The sequence below is a fragment of the Nannospalax galili genome, unplaced genomic scaffold (assembly GCF_000622305.1).
Source record: "Nannospalax galili isolate Female #2095 unplaced genomic scaffold, S.galili_v1.0 scaffold558, whole genome shotgun sequence".
NCBI classification, from domain to species: Eukaryota; Metazoa; Chordata; class Mammalia; order Rodentia; family Spalacidae; genus Nannospalax; species Nannospalax galili.
In genome coordinates this window covers 462,986-471,258 of record NW_008340850.1, presented here as the reverse complement: position 1 = coordinate 471,258, position 8,273 = coordinate 462,986, and the positions used below count along the sequence as shown (strand labels likewise).

The following is an 8,273-nucleotide window of genomic DNA, read 5'->3' as shown; positions in this document are numbered from 1 at the left end:
CCTTCCACATTCCCCAACTCCCTATAAGAACTTAGCAGTCAGCAGGCTGCTGGTTGCCTTTCTCTCCTCAGCTGAGCTGCCAGCCACCAGAAATCCTAAGAAATAAGCTTTGCTTTACCAGAGTCTTCCTATGTTTTCTGTGGCTATTCCCTGTCCGGCTTTTATCTAACACTAATCTAAAATTTAAATTTTTACATTTCTGCCTCATTATTTGTATCTCACAATGCTGTTTTAGGAGATTTCTTCCCATTTCAAAGTTCAGGCTACCTCCTCAAGAGTAGACTTTGAAAATTTTAGTGGAAGATTTAAAAACTTGTCATGTATTTACTTTTGTGAATAACATACTTACAATCCATGAGCTGATACAGAGCTTCTGGGTGGCATGTGCCTTTAATCCCAGCACTCCGGAAGCAGGGGCAGGAGGATCTCTGTGAGAACAAGGCCAACGTGGTCTACATAGCAAGTTCCAGGCAAGCTGGAGCTACAAGGAGACTGTCTCAAAAATAAGTAAATAAATAAATAAAAGTTCACTTTGGGCTAGGTTCTTGCACTGGACAACCGGCCTTAGAATAACTGCAGAGAACGTGGATTTTTTTTTTTTTCCTTTCCTCGGGGATTGGTGCTCTTTCCCGTCAATCAGTGTGTGACGCGGTGGCTTGTGAACGCCTGTCCAATCAGAGGTGGTGTCGTGGGGCCTGGCAGTCACAAGAGGAAGGCGGGCTTTCCCCATCTCTTTAGCCTTATCGTTTGAACCCAGTTTCCCACAGTCCCTGAGCCGGTGGCCAGCTTCCTTCTCTTCCCAGGAGTCCCGGGATCTCTGCCGCGGGCTCTGCTACCTCCTGACTCGCTGCTCTGTGGAGACTGGTAGTGAGGAGCTGGTCGTCGCGATCCAGACATGGTAAGTGCGGCGTGTGGACCGGGAGGAAGCCGGGACTGGCAGTGGCTGCGCTAGTCTGGCCAGGGCCGCGCTGGGGACGCCCCGGGTGGAGCCGCAGGTGGGGGGGGGGGATCCGAAGACCGCGGGGGGAGGGCGGATGGAAGCGGTCACGGCCCGGGTCCGAGGCCTGCGCACTGTGTCCATGGGGTGCTCAGGCTGCGCGGCCGGGCGTCTCGCGGCTGCGGGACAGTGGAGACTTAAGTCCCCGGGATAACTGAGACCCGCTGCTCCCACTGTGCGGGTTTCCCTGAGCCTGGGATCCGAGCCGGCTCATCCTTCATCCCGCTTCTGCAGCCGCTGCCACCCTCTGGCTTGGGTCACTGGCCGGCTACCTTGGAGTCTGCGTCCTCAGAGTCTCTGCGACCTCCTGTTTCCGGTGATCTAAGTGGGATGTTTTCTCTTCTGTCTAGCTTCTTTGACTCTCACCACCCCTCTTCTTCATAAAGCATTTCTGCAACCCCAGACCTCCATCCTTATGTTCCCACTTCCTCGCTGGGAGACCTCGAGTAGAAGCTTCCCTCCCAACTATTTCCGTTTCTGACTGTCTTTTTCCTATCTCTCTCTTCCTCCCTCTCTCCCTCTCTTAACGTTTCGCTATGTAGTTCAGGCTGGCAGTCGACCTGCCTTAGCCTCCTCAGTGCTGGGGTTTGTAGACCTGAATTACCACTCTTACTTCTTAGGCCCCTTTTCTCTCCCCATCTCTGACTCTGTGATCTCCGTGGCATCTGGGACTGAAGGCCTGGTCTGGGAGTGAATGGGTAGGGCCTCACCCAGGTAGGTGTTCAACTCAGGTTGGGCACAGAGGCCTCACCTCTTCTCCCTATTCTCTCTGAATGTGCCCTTCAGTACCCTCTTTACAAGAAGAAGGGAAGGGGGACTAGACCTGGGTTCAGATCTTACCAGCACGTCAGGCATGTTGAGAACACCCCCGGCTACAGAGTGATTTCAAGGCCAACATGGGTAAATTAGTAAAACTTTGTCAAACTAATTCAAAGAGCAGAAAACCAGTTACCAAGAGTTTAGGGGTAGAGCAGCATGTTCCTGAAAGGTGCAGAGCCTTGGGTTCTATCCCAATCACCTTCCTTTGTGGAAGTTCAGAGAAGCCAATCCCTTGCTTACAGCTCAGTTCGTTCTTCTGGAGAGTGGAGCCATGTCACTTTTGTCTCCCTGTTTAGTGGGACAAAGCAAGAGTAAGGCATGGCTTAGGAGAGGGGTGGGGTCGGACCACTGAACAGAAAGGGAGGCTGAGGTCTAGGGGTGGGGCTCAGGTGGATGACTCTCTATGCCTGCCACCTTCTTCTCAAAGGACCAGAGAAGCTTGTGTCTGTTCTAGGCTCAGAGGAGCCTCAAAGGGATAGAGAACAGTGCTGAATAGGAGGCCCTGTCAGTGTGCCTATGTAGAATGGCAGCGAGCCATTGGTTTTGGCAGTGTGGCTGAGCTTAGTGCCCAAGGCCACCAGATTCTCTTATATAGCTGCCACAGTGCATCTGGCTTGCTTGTGGCCAGAGGGCAGAATGGAAAGATGGTTTTGCTAGGAGCCCTGCCACTGGCTGAACTGTTGGAACTGTTGTCATCTGGAGCAATGAGATCCCCATCCCACTCCCCCAGCGTCCCCCACCCCCACTCCCCATTGCCACCAAAGGATTGCTGGTAAAGAAGAGACAAACACCTTAGTCCCATTCCACATGACAGCTCTGTGATCACCAGCCTCAGGACCAGATTGGTGTCTCTAGTTTTCTTTTCTGAAACTCTTGTGAACACTGTATCTCAAAATCTATTTGTCTATCTATACACATATACATATATATAATTTTACACATTTATATTTTTGTTTTATGTATGTACATATAATATGTGTAAACATTATGTGTAAACATAATGTGTAAAAATGTCTGTACTATATTATTTTTTTAATCTGTTGCCCATGCTGTTCTTGAATTTAGGTCCTCCTGCCTTGACCTTCTATATAACTGGGATTTCTGACCTATATGATTATGTCCTTCTTCATGAGAGTGAAGAGAAGAGCCAGGCACATGGCTATGGAGGATAATTTCTGTTTTCCAGTGTGTGTGTTTGATGTCTTTGTCAAAAATCAGGTGGCTGTAGTTGAATGGACCTATGTCTGGGTTCTCTATTCCATTGATAATTGTGTCTCTTTTTGTGCCCGTTATGTTCTGTTTTTACCTCTGTGGCTCTGTAGTATAACTTGAAATCAGGTATGGAGACAGATCGTGCAGTATTGCTTCTGTTCAGAATTGCTTTGGCTATTTAGGCTCTATTGTGCCATATGAATTTTAAGATCATATTTCTTCTATGCCTAGGAAGGATGACTTGAAAATTTTTCAGAATTAGATTGAATCTATAAATTGCTTTTGGTGGAATGGCCATTCTTTTTTTGGTCTTTTTTGAGACAGCGTCTCCTTGTAGCACCAGATGGCCTGAAACTTGCTATATAGACCAGGTTGCCCTTGAACTCACAGAGATCCACAGTGTGCACTATGCCCCACAGAATGGCCATTCTTAACACCAGTGATTATCCATGAGCGTGGTTTACCCAGCTTCTAGTGTCTTCAGTTTTTGTTTTTGTTTTCCTTCAGTGTCATAAAAGGTTTGTTGTACAGGCCTTTCATTTCCTCGCTTAGGTGTATTACCAGCTGTTTTTTCACCTCTAGGCAATTGGAAATGGGATTGTTTCCCTGGTTTCTTTCTCAGTACAATTTTCATTGGTCCATTGGAACTCTATTAATAGATTTCTGTATGTTAATTTTGTATCCTGCCACATTCAGTTCTAGCATTTTTCTGGTGGAGTCTTTAAGGTCTCTAATGTATAGAATCATATCATCTGCAAACAGGGATACTTTGGCTTCTTTCATTACTGTATCTATTTCCTTGTCTTGTCTCACTGCTCTGTTGAATAGCAGTAGACAGAGTGCACATCCTGTCTTGTTCTTGTCTTAGGGGCAGTGCTTTGAGTTTTTCCTTGTTGAGCATGATGCTAGCTGTAAATTTGTGATATGCAGCCTTTATTATGTTAAGGTATGCTCCCTTCATCCCTACCATTTCCAGGGCTGTTATTGTGAAAGGATGTTGGATATAATAAAAGGCTTTTTCTGTCTTTATTGACATCATCATATGAATTCTTTGAGTCCACTTGTGCTATGAATTACATTTACTAATCTATAGTTGAACTATTACTTCATGTGTAATGAAATCAACTTGAACATAACTACATGATCTTTTTGCTGTGATACTGAATTCAGTCGGTAGAGCTGTCACTGAGTTTTTTGTATCTATGTTCATCAGGGTGATTGCTCTATGATTTTGTTTTTTGTTGTATCTTTTCATACCAGCCTAATACTGGTTTCATAAAATGTTTGGTATAATGTGCGATGTATTTGAAGATCTGGTGGAATTCTGCAATGAATCAATCTAAACCTGATTTTTCCTAGTTGGGATGGAGATATATATATATATATATGTGTATAAAATCAATATCACTGCTTGTTGCAGATTTATTTATCTCATCTTGTTTTAATTTTCATAGGTTTCTGAGTTTAGAAATATATCCATTTTTTGTTTTCCAGTTTCATTGAATATAGGTTTTTTAGAATTTTTTTATTATTTTTATGTGTATGAGTGTAGTACCTGCATGTAAGTGCACCAGTGTCATGCAGTGCCCACAGAGGTCAGAAGAGGGTGTTGAATCTCCTGGAACTGGAGTTATGGACAGTTGTTAGCTGGCATATGGCTGCTGGGAACTGAACCCAGGTCCTGTGTAAGAGCAGTCCGTGCTCTTAACCACTGAGCCATCTCTCCAGCTCCGAATGTGGGTTTTTAAAATGTATGGTCATGATTTTCTGAATTTCATAGGTATCTGTTGTTATGGCTCCCTTTTCAGCTCTAATTTTATTAATTTTTATTTTTTATATTTTTTGGTTTCTTAGGCTAAAGGTTTTTCATTCTTTATCTTTTCAAAGAGCCAACTATTCCATTGAGTCTTTGTCCTTTTTTATGTTTCTACTTCATTAATTTCTGGCCTTATCTTAATTATTTCTTTACATCTACTGCTTTTCAGTTTTGATTTGTTCTTGTTTTTCTGAGGTCCCAAGGTTCATCACTGGTTTATTTGAGACTTCCCTGGTTTTATACTGTAGGCACTTACACCTGTAATCTTCCCTCTTAGGTTTGAATATGTTGAACCTTCTGTTTAAGTCATTGTAAGAATCTTTAAAGTTACTTCTTGTTTCCTTCAGTGACCTCATAATTCAGTATTGTGTTGTTTAATGTCTGTGATTTTCTGTATATTCTGTGATTTCTCTTGTTGTTTTCATGCATTGCTCAGAAAAATACGTCTTGTGTAATATTTGGGTAGAATGTTTTTATGTCTAAGTTCATTTGATATATAATGTCCTCTAATTTTGATGTTTCTCTTCATTTTTTGTCAGAAAGACCTGTATATTGGTCAGAGCCAATATTGAAATCACCCACTCTTACTGTGTTAGGATTAGTCTATGACTTTATATCTTACAGGGTTTTTTTTGTTAGTCCTATCATAGTTTTTATTTTCCTAAGTTCTTATAAAAATCTTCTTAATCATTGATACATATCTCTCTAATGTTTGCATGCATATGTATGCTCATATATAATATATACATATATGTATAGTTTTTTATTTATATATATCTTACAGTTTTATGACATTATATTCATCTGTTAGTTTTTTTAATATTTATTTATTTATTTATTTATTTATTTATGTGTATGTGTGTATTGCCTGCATGTAGGTAAGTGCACCCGTGTCGTGCAGTGCCCGCGGAGGACAGAAGAGGCTGTCGGATCCCCTGGGACTGGAGTTACGGACAGTTGTTAGCTGCCATGTGGGTGCTGGATTCAAACCTGGGTCTTCTGCAAAAATAGCTAGTGTTCTTAACTGCTGAGCCATCTCTCCAGCCCCAGTGTTCATCTGTTTTAAATGCATATAAGTTTAAATTGTAATGTCCTCTTGATTAATCGGTCCCTTAGAGAGTCGGAAGTGATCTTTATCATTCTTAGCTAATTTTGCTATGAAGTTTATTTTGTCAGATACTATAAATTTGCTGCCTGCTTTGTTCTTCGTTCTATTTTCTTAAGAAGAATGCCGTGTTTATCCTTCACCTAAGATTCTGTCTTCTTTGATGATGAGGTATGTTTCTCAGAGATAGAAAATTGATTTTTTTTTTTTTTTTGGACAGGGTCTCTCATGGCTCTATCAGGCCTGAATCTCACTATGTAAACTAGGTTGACCTTGATCTCACAGAGATCCACCTGCCTCTGCCTCCCAAGTGCTGGGGATTAAAGGCATGCACCACCATGCCTGGCGTTTTGTTTTCTTTTAATACAGAAGGTCTCACTATGTAGCCCTGGCTGGCCTGAAACTTGCTATGTAGAACATGCTGACCTGGAAGTCACAAAGATCTGCTTGCCTCTGCCTCCTGTGTGCTGAAATTGTGTCACCATGCTCAGTTGTATTCTGGTTTCCATCTAGTCTGTTAGTCTCTGTGTTTTGATTGTGGAGTTATGACCATTAATGCTCAACGTTATTATTAAAAGTTGCATTCATTCCTGTCATGTTTTTAAACGTATTATCCTAATTCATTCTCTCTCTCTCTCTCTCTCTCTCTCTCTCTCTCTCTCCCTCCCTCCCTCTCTCCCTCTTTCCCCTCCCCCCCAATCTGGTCTGGAACTTGCTATGTAGACCAGGCTGGTCTTGATCTCACAGAGATCCCCCTGCCTCTGCCTCCAGTATGCTAGGATTAGTGCTAGGATTAGAGGCATGCCCTACCATGCCCAGCCTAATTCTCTTTTTCTAAACTACTGTAGTAGCTCTTTTATTTTTTCTTGGTAGCCTTTTGATGTTTTTGTCATTGACTTCAATTGGAAGAATTTCTTCCCCGTATCCTCAGTAGAGTTGGTGTAGTCATGATCAAAAATTCCTTTAGCTTGGTTTTATCATGAGATCATTTTATTTCTCCATCAGTTGTGATCATTTTTCTGAGGTAATGATCTGGGTTGGAAGTTCTGGCCTTTCAGAACTTGAAGTACACCATCCCATGCTCTTCTGGCTGTCAGTTTCTGTTGAGAGATCAACTGCTACAATGATGGGTCTGCCCTTTTTATGTGACTTGGTATTTTTCTTGTAACTCTAGATATACATTGTTCTGTAGATTTAGTATTTTAATTATAATGTTCAGAGTTTGTCTTTTGGCCATGTCTGTTTAATGTTGCATGTGCTTGTAATTTGACGGGCCTCTCTTCTACTTTCAGGAAGTTTTCTTATCTGATGTTATTGAGAATATGCCCTTGACATGGAGTTCTTTTCTGAAACCAGAAATTTATAGCTTTGGTCTTTTCATGGTGCCCCCAAGATACTTTAAAAAAAAATTATTGTATTTTTGTGCATTTCATAAAATACATCCTGGTCATATTTAGACACCCTCTCTTATCTGCACCACCCTGTAGCTCCCCCCACCGGCCCTATTTCATGCATTCTCTCATACATGTTAAGGTCTGTTAAGTCAAGTTTGTGTCTCCAAATATCCCTCAGTTTGGGGAAGTGCTTGTAGTATTTGGGAAAGACTAAGTTGTTGTTTTTCCCTGTTCAACTGGTATTGAGGGAAGAATGGTCTATTCCCAGCTCTCCCTTTCAACAATATTCACTGTCCAGGGCTAGAATCACTTCAAAAACAGAGTAATAGTCAACTATAAATCACTCATTAAATACTTATTGCTACCATGTGGGTGCTGGGAATCAAACCTAGATCCTCTGCAAGAGCAGTCAGTGCTCTTAGCTACTGAGCCAACTCTCCATCCCCTTAGTTACTTTCTATTGCTGTGATAAAAACACTGGCCAAAACCAACTTGGGGAGGAAAAGGTTTATTGAGCTTAAAGATCACAGTGCATTATCAAGGGAATCCAAGGTAGAAACTCAGAGCAGGAACCTGGAGCACAGACCATGGAGGAATGCTGGTTACCGGCTTATTCCCCTGGCCTGTGCTCAACCTGCTTTTTTATATAACACCAGACCACCTGCCCAAGAGTGGCACTACCCACAGTGGGCTGAGTCCTCCCACATCACTCAACAATCAAGAAAATGCCCCACATATGTGCCCACAGGCCAATCCAATGAAAGTAATGCCTCAATTGAGGCATCATCCACCCAGGTGTTGAATACTGACGCTATTCAGCACAATTGACCCTTTTCATCTTGATACACAAACACTGCTATTAAACCACAATCTTTCCATTTCTTATCCCCAAGATATGATGTTAATATTAATCTCACAACATAAAACAGT

General features: G+C 42.3%; 1 protein-coding gene across 2 annotated transcripts in view; it reads left to right on the top strand.

Annotated features, from left to right (window-relative positions):
* The first annotated feature begins 739 nt into the window (after positions 1–739).
* Positions 740–8,273, top strand: part of LOC115070821 (zinc finger protein 90 homolog) — a 38,524-nt gene continuing 30,990 nt past the window's right edge. For both annotated transcript variants that reach the window (XM_029564822.1, XM_029564823.1), the window contains exon 1: positions 740–898. The gene's annotated coding sequence lies outside the window, so the exon portion shown is untranslated. The remainder of the gene's footprint in view (positions 899–8,273) is intronic.